Source organism: Nannobrachium achirus, assembly GCF_963921795.1.
Source record: "Nannobrachium achirus genome assembly, chromosome: 17".
In the NCBI taxonomy this organism is placed as follows: domain Eukaryota; kingdom Metazoa; phylum Chordata; class Actinopteri; order Myctophiformes; family Myctophidae; genus Nannobrachium; species Nannobrachium achirus.
The window spans coordinates 36,801,361-36,829,062 of record NC_137824.1 but is presented as its reverse complement, the minus strand read 5'-3'; the positions used below and the strand labels follow the sequence as shown (position 1 = coordinate 36,829,062).

At 43.7% G+C, this 27,702-nt stretch overlaps 1 protein-coding gene across 1 annotated transcript in view; it reads left to right on the top strand.

Moving 5' to 3' along the window:
* Positions 1-18,732: 18,732 nt before the first annotated feature.
* Positions 18,733-27,702, top strand: part of tmem265 (transmembrane protein 265) — a gene marked incomplete at its 3' end in the record, with an annotated part of 435,019 nt that continues 426,049 nt past the window's right edge. Inside the window, exon 1 of the mRNA XM_080745421.1 lies at positions 18,733-18,814. The remainder of the gene's footprint in view (positions 18,815-27,702) is intronic.

The following is a 27,702-nucleotide window of genomic DNA, read 5'->3' as shown; positions in this document are numbered from 1 at the left end:
TTTTTCTAGGTTGTTTTTTGATATATATATATATATATATATATATATATATATATATTATTATTTTTTTCAGAGATCGCAGCAGGAGATATGTTCAGGATGAAGTAGGTTCTCTGTTGTGGTTAGAACAGGTCATGTGGCTTATTTTCCCAGCTCTGCTTTCCTCCACTTGGCAGATTTAAAGCTGCGGTTTAGATACCGAACCACTCCAACTGTCCAGGAGCCATGATTAAGGACATCTCAGAGAGTTCTTACCCTTCATCCCTTCTCCTCCCTTTCTACCAATATTCTGATAGATTTATGAAGCCAAATGATAATGGTGTAATTGTTCATCTAAAAAAACGACAGTAGGTGCAGGGGCTTAAGTGTGCACTCAAGGGATTCTCAAAGTCAGTGAATTTGTTGTGTGTGAAAAGAACACTTTTGGAAAACGTCACCTAAAAATTCACAAGTGCTTTCACAGCAAGTTAGGGAAACATTGCATTTTCTGAGAGAAAGGAGCCATTGGCCATGCAGTTCATTTTGTGTCCATTTGGTGGTTCCAGGGGTCCCCAGAAAAATGAGGAACAGTTTAATATCACTATTATTTCACTGGCTATAAGTTTGCACAGTGAGAGAATGTACAACAATGACTATGCAAATCCCTTATATCTTAACACCTACAGTAGACAGTTGTAGAATTCGGTACTATACATAAAAAACTTATGGTTTATGGGGTCCCTGGCACAACATTTACTCAAATGTTGGTCTGCGGTCTAATAAATCAATTTTGAGTGTCCTTGACATGAAAATTGTTGAGAACCACTGGTGTAGAACATTGTAGATTTCATCTTTGTTTTGGTGTTCCGGTCTGAAGACCTTTATGGAGACTTCTTTAGTTAAGCAATATTTTCATAATTATACAATGTGCCGAATCCTGCTCCTCCCAACTCCGCCTTTTCATGGTTAATTTCCTTCAAGTCTCAAGACTGCATCTTACTGCTCGACTGCACTCAGTATATTTAAATCTCTATATTACAATGCAGAGCACAACAAAGGCAAATGCCTTACTGCAGCTACCGCAAAGCTTTTAAAATGATGATGAAATTTAACCTTTTATTGTTATTGGAAGTAAGCTATCATTTTGGTATTTGTGGAGCGAATGGATAAACTGGGAGGGTAGTCAAGACTTCATCTGGAATGAAACACTTGTGAATTTATGCAAGCATACACCCTGTATGATTAATAGGTCAGGCTTGGAAATGCGATGGTAATGCTTTTTCTGGCTGGTGGTCGAGTGTTAATGTCTGCGTCTTTTCTGTGATTATGTGTTTGGTGCCAGCGCTGTCTGTCTGCATGGCGGAACCAGTTGGATGTCCAAATGTTTCCACTCCTTCCACAGAGTGTCACAATTCTGACAAAAAAAAAAAAAACAGAAAATAAGTTCATTTCAGGAAGTGTGGAAAAAGTTGAGCTGGTTGACAGCAAGCTGGAGACTACGGGGAGAAGTTCTGTATCTTTGTGAAAAATCCTGCAGGATTTACTATCAGCTGTGAAGTTGTAGCTCGCTGAGTGGCTCTCTCTCTCCTGGGTCACTTCTCATCCCATAATCCTTTGCTCTCCCCCCCACACAACACCCCTCACCCCCTCAGCCAGGCTGGCCAATGAAAACGCCTTCGAGGGATTTGACTGACAGGAGGTGGGATGAGGCCAATTACAATGACGGCAGTTCCCTCCCTCCAGATCGGCAGAGTCACTAAGTTGCCGACTTATTGCTCAGTGGGACTCTAGTGCTAGTGGATTAGCGCTATAGTAAACATGCACAAGGGCCTGCGCGGCTGGAGGCTTTGACCCTACCAGTGACACCTCGTGTGAACCTCATAAAAACCAGACCGTCCAGAGGAAAAACCAAACCAGACCCTCTGTTGGCTTTGTGTTGGACCCAGCACGGCGACACAGTTGGTGGGGGTCAGAGGTTGACAAAAACCTAAAGCTGGGAAAGCTGGGAAAGAGGAACCCGCCGAAAGAGGAACCCGCCTTTATATACAGACATACAGTACTGTAATCGGTTCTCATGCTTAACCTCTTTCAAACTGTCCCTATTTTCGGTCGCGTCATTATAGGTGAAAAGATTTCTAGATTTGTTTTAAAACTTTCATTTAAAAAGAAATATGAATACAATAGCAGATCTGCAAGCTCACAAAGCATTGCATCACAACATAGATCTACTTGTAGCTATTTTCGTTATTTTTGCGCAACCATCGTACTTGAGTACATTATATTGGGCTTGAGCAGTGCTTAAGTTGTCAGTGAATAGGTGCCGGATCCCGGGCTGCGTGTGCGGGCTGCACACATAAATTGTCAAGCGTGCGTCAATTTACTGTTTTTCTTTCTTTCTTTCTTTCTTTCTTTCTTTCTCTTTCTTTTTTTATCTTTTTGACCTTAATTTATGCACCAAACATTTGCATCAACATTTGGCACATGTGGCCTATCAGAACACTGGTAGTCAATCTATCAATTTGGAATGATCAATCTGATTAACTGGTAAATTAAAAAATATATATATTTTTTATTGTTAACAAAATTCTATGAAACCATGTATGTGTGTATACCTTGTGTATTGTGTGTCACAAACACCTATGATGCACCACATCAGAGAAAATACAAGAAATTGAACAAAAACATGAAAAGTAAAGGAAAATACTGCAGCCAAAAAGGTCTCTATTTGGAAGGATGAAAACATAAATGACCAAACAGCACTATTTTGATTGACAGAGAAGGTCCCGGATCCAATCAAATAGGTGCCGGATCCACCGGATCCATTCAAAGAGGTTCAAATTAAGCACTGGGCTTGAGTGGTTAAAGTCATCCACTAGATCTTACTGGATGATCCATGTTTATTCATAAATAGATACAGTACCTGGGAAAATACAGGCGCCAGAGACAGCACAACAGCCTAAGTTACAGATACAGTACAGGGCATTAGAAGTACCGTGAGATACAATCAAAGGAAGCGTAATATCACAATAAAGACACCATCAAGTATTTGTGCAAAAAGTATTACAATTTATACAGTACACCCTATATAATCATCCTTCAGTAATAAGATCTAAATATACATCAAACAAGCTAGTCATTTGATTATTGTCCAAGTGCCACAATAGGCCTATGCCTCTTTTAAGATTATTCTTATAATTATCACAGCTCTTGGTCTTCAAAGACCATGATATAAAGCCTGATTTATATTTAGTTGTGTGCCGGTGTTGCGCACTGAAACGGGTCGCAGCATGACGCGCTGTGGGCTTATAGATCAGCGGGCTTATAGATCAGCAATTTTTTGTTAATCAAGCCTTGGAGGCCATCTGGATGAGGGTTAGAGACAGTTTGGGAGGTAAATGGAACCTTTCTCCTGGGTTCCCCAGCCAGAGTCTGACAACGGCATCAGTCATATTCAAACCCCGGCGTCTGCATGGATAAATGACCCCGACTCTCTCTGTTTAGGCTGCTGTCTGTTCTCTGCCTCTTGGCAGGGCATCCATCCCTGCTTGAGCAGGAAAATTAAATTCTGCAATCTGCATTAAATATATGTGTTTTATGACATCCTTCATATGCCGTGCTATAAAAAGCCATGACAGAAACACGAAACTTCCGTTTGGTAACAGGTGAATGTTTTGAGCTGCTGGTGAAGGAGCATTCAGCTGAAAAACATATTACACTAGGTAACAAAGGTTTGAGAAACACTGCTCTGCAGTACAGTATAGGTCAGCTCAGTGGAAGTGCTCATGTACACATTTCCCAGCACGTCATGTCCGTCTGGACGTACAGACAACACACTCCTCCAGACAGCATACCTATCAGCAGCACTGGAAACCAACGGCCACACCACCTGACCTCTGCAGACAGGACATCTAAACACTACCAGAAATGTATATCATTAACACACACACACACACATGTGCATGCACGTGCACGCACACACACATACACACACAGCTCAGCTCAAGCATTTACATTCCAGCCCCTCTCTCTCTCTCTGACATTACTGTGATAACGCTGGAATGGGTTGCATTTTTATATAAAGGAAAATAATTACAAACACCACTTCAGCAACTTTATTTTACCTCATCAGAGTGGAAATAAGGCAAGTCTTTACCAAGTCTTGGTTATTCTTTGTTATTTGGCCATTTTTTCTGAGATTCTGCTACATTTATGTCTGATTGAGCGTTAAGGTGAAAGGCTGTAATAAATGAGGTGAAACCTTACATTATTAGCCAGCAGAGATGGAGTTTGACTCGCTGCTTCCCGAGCTATCCTGCCATATTAAAATGGTGCCAAATGGTCCCCTTATAAATATTATTCAACCGTTTTGCGCTTGACTTACAATACATGAAGGCACAGAAAAATCCTCCATAGATTACCATAACATAGATATAATACAAATTATTATTATAACAAGTTAATACTACAATAACAACTAATACTACTAATCCATTACATAGGATTACTGATAAAGCAATATAACAAAAGCTATACATTTTGTAATCAATAATAATAATAATAATAATAATAATAGTAATAATGTCCTCAGTTGTCAAAATGAATACACTCAAATTGTGGATCATTTATATTTTAGGGATATTGAATGATGATCTTAAGGCAATAATGCATTATGAACTGAATGGCTGAATAAAAACTTAAAAATTAAATTATGGAAATTATGTTCTTAAAAGATAATACACATAGAAAACTATATTGCCTCACCACTGTGTGAAAATACTGTACTGTAGAAAAAACAATATACAAGTGCACACAAATAAGTTAAAGTAAATTCAAGCAGCCACTTTTCAGCAGTTTACATCCTCGAGACTGTTTGCGACATAACCTGAAGAGCACAGGACAGGCTTAAGAGCCTGATTCGAACATCCAATATTCATGCGGGGAGATCGAGATCCATAATTAATGACCAACTCTGAGCGGTTGGTTCTTTACTACAGTACCAGGAGACACTGATCAGAGTGCTGTTGAAATGCCAAGACACAGCCCTGCAGAGGAGAGAGAGAGAGAGAGAGAGTGGGAGGGAGGGAGAGAGAGACTCATCTGTGTGACAGAGTGGGTGCTAGGACGCCAAGCAGAGAAGTGTGGGGGGAGGGTCACGGCAAAGGTTAACAAAATGGAGGCAGGGAATTTACGAGCGCCCGTGCTTCACGAGCGGTGTCACCACGCCAACAGCGGTGTAAAAGACAAGGGTGGATGAGGGGATTATAGAGTGGATGTACAGTACAGTGTGTGTGTGTGTGGGTTGGTACAGTAACTGTGTATATGTGTGTGTGTGTGTGTGTGTGTGTGTGTGTGTGTGTGTGTGTGTGTTGGTAAATGTGGTTTAACGGGACAATTGGCCTGAATACACACCACACTAACAGGACATTTTGGATTAGCAGGACAGGACTGGTGTCCTGCTAATTCATGGACAATTCTGAAATAGCAGAAGTGTTTCTATTGGTCTAGAGAGCCCAAATCCACCTTTTTTTTTTGATGTCCTGTTAATACACATACACCCGACTTTTTTGTGTCTGAACAGCGCCCCCATAGGTTGTGTAATGCTACTGCATGTTCATACACAAGCTCATGAATATTCACACACAGTGTATGTTTTGAAGCACCTGATTGGCTGGGTGTCAGAGTCCTGTTAATGCACATACATGTTTTTATGAACATTTCAATGACATAGCATTTTGGGTGAATAACGTTAGTCATAAACACTCTTCAGGGGTCTGCCATTATAATAGCAACACCACAGGCCCCATGTGGCCCCCAGGGGCCCCTGGCTGCCATAAGCACACCGTTGCTCCGATCCACACTAAACTTGGCACACACACCGTTCAGGGGTCTGCCATTATAATAGCAACACCAAGGGCCCCATGTGGCCCCCAGGGGCCCCTGGCTGCCACAGGCACACCGTTGCTCTGATCCACACTAAACTTGATTGTACAAACACCGTTCTGGGGGTCTGCCATTATAATAGCAACACCACAGGCCCCACGTGGCCCCCAGGGGCCCCTGGCTGCCACAGGCATACCGTTGCTCCGATCCACACTAAACTTGGCACAAACACCGTTCAGGGGTCTACCATTATAATAGCAACACAAGGGGCCCAATGTGGCCCCCGGGTGCCCCTGGCTGACACAGGCACACCGTTGCTCCGATCCGCACTAAACTTGATTGCACAAACACCGTTCAGGGGTCGGCCATTATAATAGCAACACAAGGGGCCCAATGTGGCCCCCAGGGGCCCCTGGCTGCCACAGGCATACCTTGCTCCGATCCACACTAAACTTGATTGAACAAACACCGTTCAGGGGTCGGCCATTATAATAGCAACACAAGGGGCCCAATGTGGCTCCCAGGGGCCCCTGGCTGCCACAGGCACACCGTTGCTCCAATCCACACTAAACTTGGCATAAACACTGTTCAGGGGTCTACCATGTTGGTGGTTTGCCACAACATGGGCCTGCAACATGATTTGCATAACATACAGACAATGTTTCTTAATTATACAAATTTAACCAGATATTGCAATTGTTGTATTGTTATTTTGTGTAATAATTAATCAAAACGTCCCAAAAAATCACGTTTATATTAATGTCCATTTTCCAAGTTTGCCAACATTTTAGCTCACTCCAAGGAGGCTATGCATATTTTACAAACCACTCATCCAATTGACATTTTGTGGTTCTTACATGTTTCTATTTTTTATTAATGAATTGCATTTGTTTTCTTAATGAAAATCTTGGCCGGATTTAAAAGGCATTTTTAGAATCGGCCCCAGGCCTAAATGGATTAATGCAGTGGTTCTCAACCTTTTCAGGACACAACCCCCTAAATTAATAATAATAGCAGATCTACATGCTCACGAGGATGTAGATTGGCTATTTTCACAATTTCTGCATAATATTTGTCAATTTGGCCAATGTTTAATTTAAACTGTCACTCTAGAGGTATTAGAAAGTACTTAAACTGTCACTTTAAAAATGTGTAGCTATACAAGTGATGACCATGGTAATCAAATGGCTATTCGCATAACAGGTTTACCAGGCAGGCAGTGAGTGGTGGGCTTGCACATACCCCCCTATTCATATGGATAGGCTACTTTAACACCTACTGTAGGTTTCCAGCGGTGACTGTATGTGCATTGTGCGTGTCTCAGGCTACCTGGCTCCATTACTGTGATAGATGAGATTTGTTCAAAGCAAACTTTTAGTTAGCACGCACACATCTAAAGGCGCTCGTGCATGTGACGTCAATAAATGACCGTCCGCCCTGAAAAGAAAACCCCAAAGCACCCCTGGTAGCAGCTCTGCACAGTCATGTATGCTGATCAGCGTAGCTCCTATATACAGTATCACATGACCACATCATGACCATGACATCATGTACAGTACATATGAGTTTAAGTTAACTCCGACATACAGGAGTAGGCAGGCACCCAGGCACCATTTTTACCCTTGGGTAAAAATGCTAATTAAGTTCAAGCCTACAGATCATTTTGGTCACTTTATCATCTAATCAGGCTTTTATGAACACCCTGAACAGTTTTTAATATTTATATATTTGATGTAAATGTTATCTTTCCCCCCAGGCTCAGGGCCTCTCCACATACACACCCATTGTAACTTCAAACTTCATTAAAAACACACACTATTTTTTCTGGTGACTCATACTACCCTCCTAATACGTGAGCAGGCCGTGTTTTCTCAATAACCCTTTTCATTTATTTTTAATAATTCTTTGGGAAAATTTGAAAAATTAAAATTATTACAAATAAATGAAAAATTGTATCGGAAAAAAAACATGGCCTGCTCATGTATTAGGAGGGTAGTATGAGTCACCAGAAAAAAATATAATGGAGTTTGAAGTTACAATGGGTGTGTGTGGGGAGAGGCCCTGAGCCTGGGGAGGCAGACCCATGCAAGGCAGAGTTTTTTTAAATGGAATATCCCTTTAAATCCCGATACTGATTCTAGAATTATTCCTCTACACAGTATTACACAGTATAGGCAAAATTCTTGTGTTACGAATTGTGTGTACATCTTGTAGATCAGTGACTTCACTAGCCTTCAGATACAGTATATGACACCAAAGTAGCTTACTACAATTCTAAGGTCAAATTATTCTAAATAAGCTTGTGACCTTGACCTTTTATCACTGAACTGTACTGTCTGTACTGTACTGTCTGTACTTTTACTGTACTGTAAAAACAGTGCAGTAAAAGTTTGTTTATCGGTGATGACACTGATTGACAAATTGTAGCATTCCCTGTGGGATCATAAAGCACCAAATAGAGTGTCTCGTTTGGCTTGAATAAAGCATAGCCTTATTAGCCTACTACCAAGGTTGTCCCGAATATGCCATTTCCTCATATGTGACACAATGTTACTATAGTCCAGCCAGTTTGTGCAGTATTTTGATGGAATCGCGCACTTTTTTGCCTGAAATGCTCGGACTACAATCAGTCTAACCTGCTTGATTCCTCCAGACTCAAATCTAATCCTCATCTCCTTGCTTGAGGGAGCAGGGATTTAAAGTTCCTTGAAGTACACAAGTTCCTTGAAGTACACAATAAAGAGGAGCTCAAGTGGGACACAACGCACGTGAGGATAAAGAATTTGCAACTATATTGCTTTTATCGCCTGAAGAGGTTCGGAGTCTAGGCTACTGCATCCTCAGGCTGGACTACAATAGCTCCATTGAGAGTGTTCTGTCACACCTGGATTCGCCCACGAGAATTATTAAAGTTATATCACTGGATTGATCCAGACAGACAAACAGTCTTTTAATTATATAAAAGAAAATAATGTGTGAATTAAATCAAACAAGCCACCTGTCCTGTTCTCTGATTGGCTGTAGCACGTCTCTACTCTCAGTGCTGTCACAACCCATGTTAGGCTTTTAGGTTATAGGACGGCAAAAGGATCATCTGGGCTAGCATGTTGCATTGTGAACCGGGCTTAAGAAATCTGTTATACAATCCGGGATGAGGTGCGTGTGTGCGCGTGTGCGTGGGTGCATCCGGCAGTGGTAGGTCACGTCAGACAGTGGGTAGGTAGGAGTCTATGGCATCTCAGTGATGTCATGATGACTCAGACATGCAACAAATCGGTCATATATCTGCACAAAAAGGGGTAAATTGCCCCCATTGATTACGGAAGGGTACTTTAGAAATCTGAAGATACCCTTACACTTAAACCTTATGCTGTATGTTTACTGTTCAGAGAGAAAGCAATGGTGCACAGTCATTTAGATAATCATCTGGGGACCCCCTCCCCAAAATAATTCCCTGACCCAGAGGTTGAGAACCACTGCTTTAACTAACCAGAACAAAAAAATAAGCCATGTGCATAGATTACACAGATTATGAGTTCCATTTGGTTCCATTTGTATATAGTCACTAGTAAGACTACCCTAAGCATAAAGTAACACGTAGGATTTACTTTCACACATATTCACAGTATTTAAAGCCTTGCCTTGTACAGACTGCATACAAACAAACCAACTGACTGTGGGGGGAGGGGCAGCTTCTCACTCACACAGTTTTGAGTGCAGTGAGGGAGATGGGGGATGGGGGATGGGCAGGCAGCACAGGTGAATTTGATCAGTGGCTGATTGCATTGCAAGCTAGTAATCAGCAAGTGGGCTACAGTGGAAAGAATGAGTGAAAGGGTTTCCCTGCACAAGGTGAAATCTTTGAAAAGAGTGGAGGAGAGCTTAACTCAAATTGGTTAACAATCGGCAGACAAGCAGGCAGGCAGGCAGGCAGGCAGACAGACAGACAGACAGACAGACAGACAGACAGACAGACAGACAGACAGACAGACAGACAGACAGACAGACAGACAGACAGACAGACAGACAATGTTAATTTAACCTTGCATCATGAGACTTAGTGTTCATTTGGTTCCATTTGTACTGTCAGAGCAGTGTAGATGTTGTTGACTAAAACTATGACGAAAAGTATTTGTCGATTGCATTTCTTTCACTGACAAAAACTAAATAAAAACTAAGCTGTGATGACTAAAACTAAGACAATGACAATTTCGTCAACAAAATCAAAACTAGACTAAAACGTTAGGGAGGGACTAGTGGAGTAGAGAGTCATTTTATGTTTGGTTGTTCTCAAGTGTTGCGTGCTGAAAATAGCAGATCTACAAGCTCACAACGTGTCGCGCAACGCGTTGTGAGCTTATAGATCTGCTATTTTCAGCACACAACCAAGTGTAAAATCACTCATTACGATGCCATCAAGGCCTGCCAAAATACATTTTAGTTGACTAAATGAACTGTAGATTTAGTCGCCTAAAAATGTATGATATTTAGTCGACTAAAATTAGACTAAAACTAAAACTCTTCAGGTCACTAAATTATGACTAAAATTAAATGACATTTTATTCAAAACTAAATCAAAATTTGTTGTCAAAAACAACAGTGTCAGAGTCCCTGGGCCTGAACAGTGGTTCTCAAAGTGGATTCCAACCTGGAATTCACTTTGAGAACCACTGTGTGAACAGAATATGAACATTTTTACATAACAGCATGGTAGCAATATCAGAATAATGATAGTTGACAAAGTAACCATCTTGGTGGTGCCGGTGGTGATAACATTAATATCCAAAGAAAACATTTGCCTTGTCATGGCATGTTCGGGGACATCATGAGCATTTAGCAATACAAAAGATTTGCATTCATTCAACCTTTATTTAATTTCTCGAAAAGATCAATTGAGGGAGATCCTCATTTACTACTTTATTGAAAATAGATGTTTTGATTTATGTAAATGTGGGGGTTTCTGGACTAACGCTGGTATTAAACATAATTCTGGAAAAAGTAGCCTATTTATACATTTGCAGGCAACTGAATAATGGGGATGCAGTAACGCACTGTAGCTTATGAGATACTGCAAATCAATTATCAAATTATAATTGCCATAATTATTCCTTGCAGCTACAAAAATGATGTCATACAACATGTAACTCAACATTAAAGTAGGGCTGGGTGATAAATCTCAGACCTGACTTTCTTTTTTTTTAAGATTAGTTTTTTGGGCTTTTTATGCCTTTATTTGTTAGGATAGTAGACAGACAGGAAATGGGGAGAGAGATGGGGAATGACATGTGGCAAAGGTCGTCCGGATCGGGAATCGAACCGGCGACCTGCATACCTAGACTTGTGGATCTGCTATATTTTAAAGATTCACTTAATTTTTCTTCCTGTGCATTTACCCGCTGGAAAAAACAATGTCATTGCTTAATTGCAGTGCACTTAAAACTGACCCAAAAACAACAAATGTATCGATAATTTATACCTACAATCGACAGGCTGCAGTCTAAGGCAGATTTTGGTTTCGGAAAATGATTTGAAAAATGCTCCCTTCAAATGTTCTGGGTAGCTATAATCACTGTAGCAGGTCCCCCAGCAGCAACGTTTCACCATGGCCGTAATAATGTCATATAGATGTTTTGATATTAATTTGCCTATATACCAGTAAGACTCCCTAATCGGGTCACATTTATGATCGGCTACTTTTGACTATTTTCCCATATTTTTTTCCCAGGGGGTCCGTGGGGAGCCCTGGCGGTGGCTGGGCCCCTGGGTGCCCCCTGGGTGCTGGCCCCGTCTCTCCAGGTCGATGGGGGGCCAAGGTACGGGCTTTTTAGCGGGTTATGGGAGCCAACTTTGGGTGGAAGTGTTTTGCTACGCTGTCGTCCAATCCTCACAGTTAGGGAGAGGGCTTTGCGACAGATCAATCATGCAGTAATCATGCAGATCTACAAGCTCGCAGCACGAAGCATTGTGAGCTTGTAGATCGTCTATTTTTTGGCAAAGAGATTTGGTAGAGAGTGAAAAACTACTGTATCAAGTACATATATTATGTACCTTTTACCAATTATAGAGGGTTTAAATAGTACTGGATATGCAGCTCGGCAAATAAAAGGTGAATTGATCCCAGTGTATGACAGAGGATGATATCACGATAAATTAAATCTCCACAATATGATTATTGTGAGTGTTTTTTATCACGATAAACGATAATATCGTATATTGTCCCATCCCTACGGTCTGAGGTGCTTTGGCGGTCTTCCCCGAATTTTGTCTGATTACAGCGGGGCAGGGCTACATTCCTGTGTCCTACAAAAAATAAATGTTGAACCTTGTTCATGATTGGTGTGTTTTTCAGCTATAGTTTTTGGTCTTATAACCCTTCCAGTAAATCTCTTATGAAAATCTCTAAAGAAGTCAAGAATAACAGACGAGCTGTAAAGTTAACTTCACAAAGCTTAAGTCTATTGACCCCTCACTCATGACATTTTCAATGTCCCCCTTCGACCAAGATGGATGAAAATGCTAGTTTGTTCACTGCAGAACTTTATTAACAGTAGCTCAACATTGAAGATGTTGAAATCACATCTCTCAGCCTGTTCTCAGGCCTGCTAAGTCACACACAGTAGTCATATTGCATTGAATTGTAGTTTACCATCTCAGTGGCACCAACAACACTTAGTTAGTGAGCTTTGTATCAATGTCATTCCAGTCCTGCATGTTTACTGGCTTATATTCCACTTGTATGGTTGATCCTGAGGGCAAGTCAGGTGTTGAAACAGTAACACACCACTGTAGGCAAGAGACATTGACCGAAGTGCTGTACATGGTGCATAAATGACAAACAGGCCTACCAGTAAGACTCCCTAATCGGGAGATAAGCGACCGTCAGGTCACATGTATACACAAAGACGGATGTAACTGGCATTGGTTCCTAGTTGTGTGGACAATGTATAGTTTTGGTTGGCTCAGAGAATGTGGGGTGTACCGATTTTCGTGATTTTAGGGCAAAATTTGTAGGAGCAGTGTCCAAAAATGTGTTTGAAAAAATCGGCCTGATGGGGGCGCTATATGGGACAGATCCATGTTGATGACATGAGTGTAGACATACTGTGTAGCGATTTGCGCAGGAAAATTAAGGAACATTAAAAGCCAGCGAAAAAACAAATGTGTCTTAGGAAGAGATTTAAAAACATCGATAGAATGCCTTGTTTGTGTTTAGCTATGTCACATTTAATCACATTTGACCCTTAAATACCCTGCAGTGACATATTTTCATGTGTTTAATTGCAGCTGTCCTGTTAATGTAGTTAGTCCTGTTAATTCACATGGGCGGAGCTTAGAACCTAATTATCTAATGTCCTCCTAATGTAGGATTTTGTCAGATTGTTAAAACTTGAGTTGTGTTGAGTTTATTCAACTTTTGAAGTGAAATATGTGTTCTATGGCTCAAAATAGATTTTTTGACATGCTCCACATATTAGTAAAGCAAGTGGAAAGTGGTGTCCTGCTAATGTTGTAAACCACAGGTTTGAGCTAAAGGGTCCTGCTAAACCACATCTACCAGTATAGGTGTGTGTGTGTGTGTGTGTGTGTGTGTGTGTGTGTGTGTGTGAGAGAGAGAGAGAGAGAGAGAGAGAGATTGTGTATGTGTATGTGCACACACACTTCTTTAAACTATGTGTAGGTATTGTTAATTGTATCGTAATACACATTCTAAAAGAAATGTGTGTGTGTGTGTGTGTGTGTGTGTGTGTGTGTGTGTGTGTGTGTGTGTGTGTGTGTGTGTGTGTGTGAGAGAGAGAGAGAGAGAGAGAGAGAGAGAGAGATTGTGTATGTGTATGTGCACACACACTTCTTTAAACTATGTGTAGGTATTGTTAATTGTATCGTAATACACATTCTAAAAGAAATGTGTGTGTGTGTGTGTGTGTGTGTGTGTGTGTATGTGTGTGTGTGTGTGTGTGTGTGTGTGTGTGTGTGTGTGTGTGTGTGTGTGTGTGTGTGTGTGTGTGAGAGAGAGAGAGAGAGAGAGAGAGATTGTGTATGTGTATGTGCACACACACTTCTTTAAACTATGTGTAGGTATTGTTAATTGTATCGTAATACACATTCTAAAAGAAATGTGTGTGTGTGTGTGTGTGTGTGTGTGTGTGTGTGTGTGTGTGTGTGTGTGTGTGTGTGTGTGTGTGTGTGTGTGTGTGTGTGTGTGTGTGTGCGTGCGTGCGTGCGTGCGTGCGTGCGTGCGTGCGTGCGTGCGCGCGCCTGCATACCTCACACACTGTGGACTCAGTTGGTCTCTGTAAACCCAGTGAAGGCAGCTGCAGCTGATGTAATGGAGTTTATTAAAGTCTGGACTGTAAGCAAGCAGGTCTGCTATTATCTGTCGATCTGTAACGTCTTCTGTTTCATATTTATAGACTGCAATGGCAACATTTAAATGAGTATGCATAATATACAACAGATACCAACCTCAATTCTAAAAAAGTGACGAATAGCGTAAATTTTAGATTTTTTAAGACGCTGCTTGTCCTTAGTTCTACTTATTAAAACAGCGCTTCTTGGAAGTTATTGAAGATTTGGGGCAATATGGTTTTGTGTAAGTTTGTATTTCCGGCTTCCAGACTGAAAGGGGTCAACTAGTTGAGTTGAAGATCTCCCCCCAAACCAAACAGCATAGTGTATGAGTCCAATACACAGTCCAACTGTACACGTCTGAGTGCTCTCTGGAAATGACCATTATCCCGCGGCTATGATGGGGCTGGCCCTTGGGGGCCTCACCACTGATGAATACTCCTCCCGTAGTTCATACCGATATAAACATTCACAGAACCCAAATGAGCCTTAAACCTTGCAACGTACAGTAAAAGCACTTTTTCCTAGAGTGGTTTAAACTACAGGTATATTAGGGCTGTAAAAATGTGTGCATTAACTTGGGGTGATTCATTTATGGAATTAATGCATTTCTATTTCGTAATGTATTTAAAAAAAACTCCTCATGTCAGGTAAAGTTCTTCTAACGGTTCTTTTAGTTGACTTTATTGTGACAGAGCAGGTCCGTTAATGACTGCAGACGACAGACACGCACGTGCACGTGCGCGTGCACACACACACACACACACAAAAGCAAATGAGCATACTGTATTTATGAATGATTGTTTTGTCTTTTCTTCCTTTATTGATAGTTTTTTCAGTGAAGCTAGGAGGAAAGAGGGAGAGAGGCACGCAGCAAAGGCCGTAGGGAATGGGATTCAAACCAGGGGAGCACTGTCAGGCTACATTGAGCCTACATGTAGGTGCCCGGACAGCTAGGCCAGCGATCTGTGCCTAATCAGATCATTTTAATCTTTTGACAGGCCTCATGTGAGTACACACACACACACACACACACACACACACACACACACACACACACACACACACACACACACACACACACACACACACACACACACACACACACACACACACACACACACACACACACACACACACACACACACACACACACACACACACACACACACAGAGAGAGAGAGTGAGTCCCATTTCAAAGCCAGGGTAAAACTGATTATAGAGCATGGTCATCATCAGTCTGAATGGCTTTGGGGAGGTGTGAGGATTTCATCTGAGGGTGGTGATGTCCCTCTGTTCTCTATCTGTAACATCTGGGTTATGTATGCGCCTTTTAAAACACCATCTGCTGTTACCTGACATTTCCCCACAGATTCATTGGCTGGTGGAAGCGGCTTTGTTAGTATAAGGAGGAATACATTTTCACCTCTCCCTCATGTCAGAGCAGCAGCGTGTTTACATCCAGGCCTGTAGTGTACAGAGATCAGGCACATGAAGGACGGACACTAGTGCTGTTCAAAACATCAAATGGAAGGTCCTGAGTTGAAGTCTGAACCCTGAGCACAACATCTGTCTGTGGGGTCCGGGGAGTCGGGAACACCCATCTGTCTTAGAGGGTGCTGCATGGTGTCCCCAGCAAAATGAGTTCGACATTTTGGACTATTCAAAAATGGCCAATCTACTGTATGTACAAGCTCACACTGCTACAAATCTTTCCTTATGGTTGTCCCCTGGCACAAATCTTTTTATTGTCTCCGCCGGGCCGAAAGGCATGGCCAAGACTATGTTTTTGCCATTGTTGTACCCGAACGCGTTCAAAGAACGATCGGTCATGAACACGTTCATATTTTGGGCGAACGTGAATTGAACGTAATTGTTTTCGCTTGATGAACGATATTGTCGAACGCGGTCATTCTGACGCCCGTGAACGCCGTTCGTCGGCGTTCGTCGGCCGTTCATGCGGCGGTCCGCGCCTCCGCGGTCGTTTGTCCTCTCCTCTCTCTTTTCATTCACATGCTCCAATAGCACGCACTGCACGCAGCTCCTCGTGAACGCTGATATGCGGTGCTGTCTGCACTCTGCAGCTGCACTGTGAATCTCCTCCTCGTTATGTCTCACAAGCCTGACTATACTTGGTCGTATGTGTGTTGCACCGCGAAAATAGCTGATCTGCAAGCTCACAACGCGTCGCATCCACGAGACAACGTGAGCTTGTAGATCAAATATAGAATTATGAACTATGAAATGAACTAGTTCATTTTAGAAGTTCTGAACTTGAACTTGAACTAGTTCGTTTTTAAAGTGAACTTTCCCAACACTGGTTTTTGCCCCTGTCCGTCCGTCCGTCCGCGTGTCCTTCCTATCTTTTTCTGTGGACAGCTAATCTCTGGCACCGTTGGCACGATGGCAGCGAAACTATGCACGCACAATCCCTGGGTGCCAGAGCAGAACCTCTGCCCCCAATCTTTTGCATGGGCTTGTTGTAGAGCCACCAGGAGGCGGAATTGTACAAAACACATTTTTGCACAGTACTCCTACAGATTGTGTCCAAATATCACACAAATCAGTACACAGTATCTCTATAGTCATTAAACGAAGCAAATCTTTCAGATTTATCATATCCCATCCTGATAAGGCTGGCTTCCATCCTGGCTAAGGTTGGCTTCCAAAGTTTGCAAGAGTGCTACCTTTTGAACAAAATGCCTCAAATCATGCACACACATTCCCACTAGGCAGAGGAAGATATGCCACTGAAAAATATTCAAATCACCCTCATTGGTGGCGCTATAACAGGCCGATTAGTTTTTTTTACCAAAAACTTGGCACACAGCAAAGGTTGTCGGGAACGGGACTCGAACCTGCGGCACGTGTCAGGCTGCACAGAGCTTATATACTGTATGTGGTATGCGCCTGGACCGCTAGGCCAGCGTGCGCCCCCAGCACAAATCTTTTTCAAATGGGGGACCGCGGCCAAATACATATACGTACATTTTGGGATTCTTTACAAGAAAATGTTTGAGAACCACTGCATTAGGAGGTGTTGCCTCGTTTTCACCCCCGTTTTCAGAATGACATTATGTGTCTGTGAAACATCCCCTTGGGTTTGGAATCATGTTCCCAGGCCAGTGTCCCGTCATGAAAGACTCTTGTCTTGTTTCTTTACTGTCACAGCCATGATAGAAAGATAGATCACTGAGGCAGCATTATTATAATTGCAATTTACTTCAATATTTGGAAATATGTTTGGTTCTCTTTATGTCTAATCATATACAGTAACACCGCAAACCTAAATTGAACTTACAGTTGCAGACATGATATCTTCAGTAAAATAGCCATGCCCCTCCACACACACCCGCGCGCCCCCCCCCCCCCCCCCCCCCCCACACACACACACACACACACACACACACACACACACACACACACACACACACACACACACACACACACACACACACACACACACACACACACACACACACACACACACACACACACACACACACACACACAGATAAAAGGCCTTGTCTAAGTTTCACAGCTGTCTGTATAGGAGAGGTTCTATAGAGGCCTTGGGTTTGAGAGAAGACAACCCAGTGATGGGACACTTCATCATGGTGGTTTGAGAGAAGCTTCTCAGCTCTCTCTCCCCTGCTGGTATCTCCAGTTTGTCTGGAAGATGTTATGCTTTCTGATAGTCTGTCTGAATCACGGATCTGTCTTCTCTGAGCGGTTGGAACCCGTACAGTGTATCAGGTTCTGGCAGCATGTGGTTCCAATTTGACCCCCTTTCAGAACTGCTTTCATTTCTCTTGTTCAGTGCCCCACGGCGCTAATGCTATTATTCTGTGCATTACCAAAGTGAGAGAGGATGAGAGGAGAGGCCGTTTTCCAGCCAAGCGTACGGCTGTGGGTGGAATGACGAGCATGTATAATATAGCATCACATTTTGGTCGTTGCTCCTCGCTGTGTGTGAACACATTAGTCACTTTCACATATAATAACAACACAGGGCATCGAGTTTCCCCTTTCTTATTTCTACAAAGCGGCCCTGAGATCAGCGCACAGTAGGCATTGGTCTACTGTCTGATATGTGTCTAACCCACCGCAGAGATGACTGTCTCTCTGATTCAAGCAGGAAACAGGCCGCAGGGGAGCGTTTGTCTGCCTCAACTCGCTCTGTCTGTCTGTCTGTCTGTCTGTCTGTCTGTCTGTCTGTCTGTCTGTCTGTCTGTCTGTTTGTCTGTGGGTCTGCCTGTCTGCATCTGTCTGTTTGTCTAATGTCTTTGTAAAAGCCATTTGTCTGTCTGCGTGTCTGTGCCGAGTCTGCGTGTCGGTCTGGATCCACCCTGGGCCCGGCACCATCCATCTCCACCCTCACTCCATTCTTTCACCCCACCCGGTCCGTCACCGCGGCCACAGAAGGTTGGCCCACTTGAAGTCCATTGGGAGCATATTTACAGGATGACAGTGCTGTGTACCATCCATTACATCCTAGAGGTCAGAAGCAGTCATCAGGTCTCTCTCTCTCTCTCTCTCTCTCTCTCTCTCTCTCTCTCTCTCTCTCTCTCTCTCTCTCTCTCTCTCTCAAACACTGAGGCGGGGTCAAGTGATTTATATACAAATGGGGGGTGGAAGGGGGAGCAGTAACCAACCTGCACTCACCATTCTCTCTCATGCACATGTTCTCACACACACACACACACACACACACACACACACACACACACACACACACACACACACACACACACACACACACACACACACACACACACACACACACACACACACACACACACACACAGAGACAGTGAAAAGCTGTTACTGTACAGAGGGCTGTAATGGGGGTGTTGTTTAGAGAAGAGGAGATGGTGGACGGCAGGGTTTGAGGAAGAGCAGAGCTCAGCTCAGGGGGAGGAGGCCTTCTACTCCTCTCATGCACCATGAAGCCTTATACGCGAATGCATGGACACACCACTCACAAAGATGCATGCATACTGTACATGCAGGGCTCCCAGTTCGAATCCGGGCTCCCCCTGAGTAGAGGAGTAACCCGGTGAGTAGGGTTGGTGACTTACATGGTTTCCTCCGCCACCGGTGTATGAATGTGTGCGTGAATGGGTGAATGTAATGCACAATCTATGAAAAGCGCCTTGGATAAAAGCGCTATGCACCATTTACCATTTTTACCACCAAGTGCCGCGCTGCAAGCTTGCAGATCTGCTATTTTTGAATATTTAAAATGTTTCTATGTCAGTGGTTCTCAAACTTTTTCAAGTGAAGGACCCCCAAAATTATATGTATTTGGCCACGGACCCCCATCTCAAAATATTTAGTTCCAGGGACCTCAGTCCCTGGAACTGGAATATAACTCAGTCGATACACCATGATGCACGCAAACATACAAAATGCATAGATATATGATCCACATATTATGCACACACTTGCACAACCACACACTCTCACTGTGCAGCCCAGACAGGTTAGATGCAGCACTGAGGGGTTTGACAGTACTTGAATATAATCTACAGGATGAGAATCAGGGTGATGCAGCAGCAAGTCCCCCTGGCCCAGCAGTCACACAAGCACATTACAATATTCCAGAGAGGACCGTTTCAGTCAAATCAATGGCTTTCCCCTCAAGGCCACGGCCACGGTGAACGAGCCCCCACTCTCCTCAACGCCACAGCCCAGGAATTGATACAACATTTAGTCAATAAAATGCGGAGTGGCGCTAAGCCATAGTTCAAACATCAATCTCCCTGGGTTGAAAACTACGGTTAGAGAATGTGAGCGCCGTATAGTGCCCGGACTGTGGATTTGGGCTGTTTTCTCTTGGCCAATGCCTTAATAATGTTATTTCCATCACAGCGGGGAGACTATAGCTGTAATGGTCAATCGGAGAGGATGAGTCTGAGGCTCCTGTCATCCACACATCACAGAGGAGGAGAGCAATGATCCCACTGACATCGTACCACGTCTGATCTCCGTGAAATACGGCTGACAGTTGCTCATCTTAGCTCTATGGCCGTACATCATCGGACTTCAACAATATTGACTTGTGTTGCGGAGATTAGCCTCCAAGCTTTTATTTTGTTAAGGGATCAGGCTCTTTCATGTTCTTGCCTAAATATAACTTTGGCTTGGCTGCGGGTTTGACGTCGCCGGTGCAGGTGGTATTTCATTTATGAGTGCGTCCAATACCCAGAATGCCTGGGCTTGACCGGTGGGGCTTTGGAGAGGATTATCTGACGAATTTGTGTTTTACAACAGCTGTTAGCGAGGAGTCACTAGGGGTCTAAAAGTGGCCGCAAAAGCCCTCCGGCAATTGTGTTGTACAGTCACTTTCATTTTTCACTTGTTCGAAGACCAGATATTACCCCATATATCTTAAAAACTTGGGTCTTTTAGTGCTGCCTGCTTAGGGATCAACATCTACACAAGTGGCAGAGCTTGTTAGAGATTGGAGAGACATAGGAACGTGACATTAAGTGCGGCCGGGTGTCACATCAAGCCGCTCCCAAAATTAAATGTCCTTAACCTTGTCTCCCGGGAAATCCATGCTAATCTCCCCCGCGTCTCAGCTGATGAGGATCCCTTCCAAGACAGCTATGCAGCACCTCTCAGGCCATTGGAGAATTTGATTTATGAGGCGGGAGGCGAGTGTGATTGACAACCCGCTAATTCCCATTCCGACGCCTGGTTGGCCAGCGGGGCGCAGGGCAGGCCACCGGACCGGGGGGATGAACGAGGCGGCGCTGGAAATGTCACCTGCGTTCTCAACCTTTTACACCTCAACATCACCCAGGAGCATTCTCAGAACTGTAACCTCTACCTTCCCCTCCGCTGTCTGTCTTCCGTCAGCGGCTTACAGCAGAATCCTACCGTCGACACTAATGTTCCGTCTGGGTCGTAAATCACGGAGCTGTCTGGCCCGCTCCACCAGAGGAGGGCGTCGTGCGGGGAATCCCCCCGGCTAGAATACAAGTCAAGTCGAACAGAATCATAAAGGTCAGAGGTCACATTGTGTGTGCAATAATGCCTAATTTATACCCTGTTGTACGATGGCGTCTCCTCCTGAAAATGGCAGCTCTACAAGCCCACAACGTGCCACAGTGCGGTGTGTTGATAGCTTGTACATCAGCTATTTTGGTTGTAGGACACTGTCATACGACAAAGCATGAATCCAGGAAGAAGGAATGGTGCAGCAGGGCCCCTTTTCAACCACAAAAGCCTTGTTGACAAGAGTTTAAATAATTGAGAGCCAATCGGTCTTCTAAATGAATATGGGGGGTTTAAAAAAAGAATAAAGCCAAGTAAACCCTAAATCCTACTTCTGATCCTGCCTCTAGCCAGAGAATGAAGTGCAGATACAGCTCTTAATCCGTTAGCATTGTGCAAAAAGAACACCAACGTGATAACCAGCATATAAAACCATAAGCATATAAGACTCTCAGAGGTTCATCTAACAGAGGAAGCAGACACAGATTCAAACCTCTACAGTATGTATGTAAGTAATATGTATTTATTTAAAACATCTACTGTAGCTGACCTGAATTTCACCCCTGTGGGATGAAGTGTTATCCTACCCTATCCTCTACCCCCTGATGCATTTGTGAGCCCTTGTTTAGTGTACATTACATATTTTCACTGTCAGGTGGAATTAATGTTGTTAACAGGCTTAACAACATTAAACCTGCTATCCCCGATTTGGGATGCATGTCGTCATATGATAAGTGGCAGATAGATTAGATAGATATTAAGAATATAGATATAAGATATAAAGAAAATAATACATTTACGCAAATATTTCTCAAGGGCACTTCAGTGGTGAGTATTGAAGGGTGAGTGTTGCTCATTTCTCCTTTTACTCCAGGGGAATCAAAACCTTCCCAGGCCACAAACAAGCGCCTCTAACATTACCACTGCCATTCTTGTCTCAAGTGGCCATCAGTGCCACGTATTTTCTTATACGAGGCAAAACTTCCCAGAAAGGTGTCCTTTTGATGGCAGGAGCATTTACTGTAGCTTCACACTGCCACATCCTCTCACCTCCCACCCTCTCCCGCTCCTTCCCTCCCCGAGGGAGGGTTCCTCTGAGTAATGAGACGTACCCAGGGCCCGTGTTCAAAGTCCCGTCGCCTTTAAATGTGACATGAATCTCCCTGGGTATGTGTGATCGATCTATTTATTACCTGTTTATGTAAAGCCCCTCCAAAGTCTCCTGACATGAGCTTTCTTCAGCCCTGAAATATCAATGGCCATCACTCACTTTTTATTGCTTTTCTTTTCTCCCCCATGTCCTTTCAGCTGCCGTGGCATTTGTTTTGTGCCGCGCTGATCGAAGAATATGATATGGGGAATAATACTGCAGCAAATCTACAGGTATACAGTACGTGTGCACTTGCATATGCTGTTTTGTTTTGGCTCATAATAATGGCTGAAGTTAAGATGAGGTCACAGATTTTGTAGTGTGTGTTGTCCTAATAACAAACAAACAAAAACAATCTTCCAATTTCAGGAAATGTCAAGAGATTGACCGCATCCACCGCTTATTTTGCCGAGTTACTTTTGCATAGGAGGATATAGAGTCCAGGCATTGACACTAAGGCTTGCCCACCTGCCCTCGGCAGGTAAATCAAACTTTCTTATTTTATCACACAGACCCAGAAAGTATAGAAATAAGATTTAAATTGAGCAGTAATCTTACCTATCATTTTATAATGGACAATTTATTTTTCAGGCAAATGGGAATGACCTTTGGGCAGGTAGAACATGATCTGTACTTGCCCGACGGGCAAGTGCCTCTGAGACCTTAGTGTCAACCCCAGGAGTCGGTAAATAGTTTACTACAGGGGTCTTCAACAGGGGGTCCTCAGAGTTATTACAGGGGGTCCTCCAAATATTTGTGTGACTTTTTTTCTCCTTTTTTATATTAACCACTTGAACCCAAGCGTCCATATTTGGAGAACTTTAGCCAAAAATAGCAGATCTAAAAGCTCACAACATTGTGAGCTTGTAGATCGGCTATTTTCGGCAAAGAGGTTTGGTGTAGAGGAGAAAAATAGCAGACTATTAAGTACATAGTGAAAGGTCAAGTTTATTAAGTATTGACGGTTCAAGTGGGTAAATATCTGAAAACACAAATTGATTGCGCTGTCAAACGATGAAACTATATGGAACCTATGAAAAGGTTGTGGGGGTCCCCACTTCATCTCTCCCTCAACTAAGGGGTCCTCGGCCTGAAAACGTTGAAGACCCCTGGTTTACTATCATGCAATACATACTGATATGTTACAGTGGGGACAGCAGGACTTGGCATTCAGTGTAAGAGATGTGAGTCATTGTGCACTGTGTTAATATCTCCGTTGTTGATGCATCGCCACACCGATGGGACAACATTCCTGTGCATTTTGTTATGAAGTGATTCTCATTCTAAACTCTGGGCTCTCTGGGTCTTTGCACAAGCCTTCTGGTACTGTACCTCTGCCAGGACTTTGAGTGGAGTCTTTGTGCTCTAATCCGGCTATTGTCAACAGGAATCATGTCGCCATCACCTCGGGAAGAGCCGAGTGTGAGCCAACATTCCCAACACGCTCTGCCAGACCCAAGTGGGGCCAAACATTTTCCCCTGCCGGATCAAAGTCAGAACTATTTTGAAAACCAGGGGTCCGGTTGAGTGCGTTACATCAGACCACAAGTCAGAGTTCACGGTTCCAATTTTAGGTCATCTTCAACCGTGTGCTGTGTGCCCCAAAACACGGCCCCCTATACCCGCCCGGTTAGTTGTGCGTGTGATAGCAGAGCTTTTGCTATCAGGCAGATGCCAGGGCCTCCTAAGAGGCCTTCTCAGGGCAATCCCAGGTACAAGCTCTGGTGTTAACCCGCTGGAGGACCCTTATCAGCTGCATGTCATGTTCACGTTTCCCTGCAGTTCCGATACCCCTCCCGCTCATCTCCACGCTCTCCAAAGTTCCGCCTCTAGAAGGCCACTTTTATCTCTAGCGCTAAAGTGGCTAACATATTTATCCTGAGCTTTCCCACAGGCTGGTTGGGGGGGGGGGTTGGGGGGCTGTAGGGTCAGGATTGTTTGCCATCCCAGTGTCTCACTTTAAAAAGTAAGCTGTGTTATCCCAAGAATAGCTTATCATCTGGTCAATTAAGCCAATTAACCACACAAGCATCCCGATTGTGGGCATGTCATAATAGACAAACGTTTGCCAAGAAAAGAGAACATCCAGCGAATATAGTATCATATCACCTGAAACCGAGATATTTGAACAAGCTATATCGTTACATTTGAAGTAGACATGGACAACGATATAAAGCATAATGTTCGTATGTGTGGAGACACCCACGCATGTACGGGCATGCACACCCACACACACTATCCAGTATATAACATTGAGCAATAAAATACCATGCTATAGTAAGTTTGGTTGTGTCACAACCTCTCACAAGTTCCTCAAACTTTTCTTCTAGTTGATGGGGGAGATGGCTCAGTTCTCTTTTCTCTCTCTCTCTCTCTCTCCCTCTCTCTCCCTTCCTGCCTTTGGTTGTTGTCAGGCCTTTTATGTTCTTCCCGTGGATTTTGGGTCACTGTCAGAGAGGCTGGGGGTGGATGTGAGGGAAATTTAAATGTGCTTCTCTGAAGGCAGGGAGAGAATATCGACTGCAGGGAGCTCTGTTGGGAATGTACGGCACTTTCTTCCATTTCTTTAACTTCACTACTGCCTTTGATGCCTCTGGACAAGAAGTGAGTACGTACGTACACACACACACACACACACACACACACACACACACACACACACACACACACACACACACACACACACACACACACACACACACACACACACACACACACACACACACACACACACACACACACACACACACACAAATGTATATGCCTACATTTATTTATTATTTTTTGTGAAAAACAATATTATAATACCTTCAGAGGGATTACTGTTATGATTGTTATGAACAGTATGTACAGAAGTACGGTAATGCTATGGCTGAGTTTCCTCATCTAGATAGTCATAGTAGAGAATTGGGACACCCAAGTCTGGCTACCAATGTCCCTGTCTTTCCCTGGGGATACGCAGCTGTCAATGGGTGGCCCTCTTCCCCACACTCACTCTCACGTACACACACACACACACACACACACACACACACACACACACACACACACACACACACACACACACACACACACACACACACACACACACACACACACACACACACACACACACACACACACACACACACACACACACACACAGCTCAAATCTCTAGTTCTTAGGGTGCTGTGTATGATAGTGCCTGGGTGAGCTTTGGGCTTGATTAGCGCAGTTAGCCCCTCTAAGGCTCTGGCTGTTTACAGTGGATTACGGAGAGGGAGGCAGGGGTTAAGTCGGCCCAGCCACCATGCATCCCCCGCCGCATGCACACACGCGCACACACACACACACACACACACACCACCACACACACACACCCTCCTCTCCCCACGAAAGTCACTGCAGAGAGCGCTGGCAGGCTGACTGGCTGGTTGGTTGGCTGTTGGGCCGGCTGGCAGCCTTGCTTTTCTGGGCACCTCGTTTGCAGAGGGGGCCGGGCCAGACCGGGCTGACAGGTAGCGGGATTTGAGCGGAGCGCTTTGCATGAGGGCCAACAAGGAAAGACCGAACATGGCGGATTAGTTTGGGATTATGTTGTCAGGAGCCAGCCTCGACGGACAAACTGCAGAGGGATGAATTGCAATCTGTTTGAGGAGCAGCCTGCCACGCAAACAGGGAGAGATGTCCATTCGTCTGCCCGATCCGTCCAAAGTGACAGGGATGGGAGAAAAATCATTAATAATTTATAAACAAACCCCCCTTGGCCATTACAGAGCGTCTGGCAGCTCTTGAGCACTGGCCAGAGAAGACGGTTATTTAAATCTCTGTCTGATGTCCCTCCACACCTACAATCTACAAACTGACCATGTTAAGATGAAAGGGAATTAAGGGAAACAATTCTTTGAGACACACATACAGGTGTTTAGGGGTGTGGCCAAATCCACCATTATTTCACCTATCAGCAGTGGAATTGCACGACGGAACGTATTCATTGTTGTCTCCAACAGTCCGAAGGCTTGGCCGAGACTATGTTTTCGCCCCTGATCACGTTGATCACGCCTGATCAACGTGAAACTGTGCACACACACTCCCTGGATCTCTCCGATTTTTCTAATTCCATCCTGATTGGCTAAGATGGCTTACAAAGTTTGCAGGAGTGGTCCGCTTTGAACAAAATGCCTCAAATCATGAACGCAGCGTCATATTGCCATGACACCTTGTACACACATTCACTGACTATGCCAAGGAAGAAATGCCATCACACATTTTTCAAATCAGCCTCATGGTGGCACTTTAACAGCCAGATTCACATTGTTACCTAACTGGAACGATAGAGGTGACACTCCCTATAAGCAAAACCCCAAAATAGGTTGAAAACGGTTTAATGATTGGGCAAAATGGAGGCACTTAATCAGTTGTTTTGGTATTTTCAAACAACGCATAGGTAATCAATAGTTGTGCAACAGAATCCGCAAACAATGAAAGATTTGAATGAATTAACTACATTTAAGTACTACCAGGAGGACTACTACCAAGTGTCAATTTGCTTATAGCGTGATAGCGCACGTCACTGAAGCACGCAAATATAGTTGGCTGACATAAAGATAACCATGAAATATCCAAGAAAGAAGCACCTGTTTGCCTTATTCTATGATTTCTATGGACAGGACAGAGTTGACCCTACAACAACATGGCAGGTGATTGAAACGTCACACGTAACGTCAGAAGAATATGAATGCGTTCCTCTGAGAAAACTGATCCAGATAAACCAAGCTATCGCGGTACTGCGCATTTTATGAAACTCTTATTCTATTTTTATGCCCTAGGGCTACCATATAATACAGTACTGTCATGGATACAGACAGCGTTGGCTACCACGTACAACTGAAGAGTTTCCAATCCCCATTAAATCTTGAAACTAAAAGTGACAGGGTCATGTTATGGAGATAAAAGAGGGATTACTATTTAAGGTCTGTAAAAACACTTGTAACCCAAAGTCTCTCTACTCGTCTTTCTGATGATCCAGTGAGACCAGTCGTCATTCTGACCCACTGAATTCGCAGCTCTAGCGTTTCGGCTGGTGCTGGTATTAGTCAACATCTTAGAATGAGCTTTTAGTACGGCACTAGAAATCGCTTAGTAGCTTTTATGAAGGCAGCGAGCAGATCCCACTGTTTATGTTGTGGTCCATTAATTGTAAAGAGCTCTTTACTTGTGTTTTTCTACCGTTGTAAATCTCAGAGCCTGCAGGCGGCCAGTAGCTTCTGTATGCGGTTCTGCGGAACCTCATCTCGCCTTTTGCAGCGTGTGACTTCTATTATGACTTCTATGATGTTTTAGTGCGTCTGCTGTGAACTCA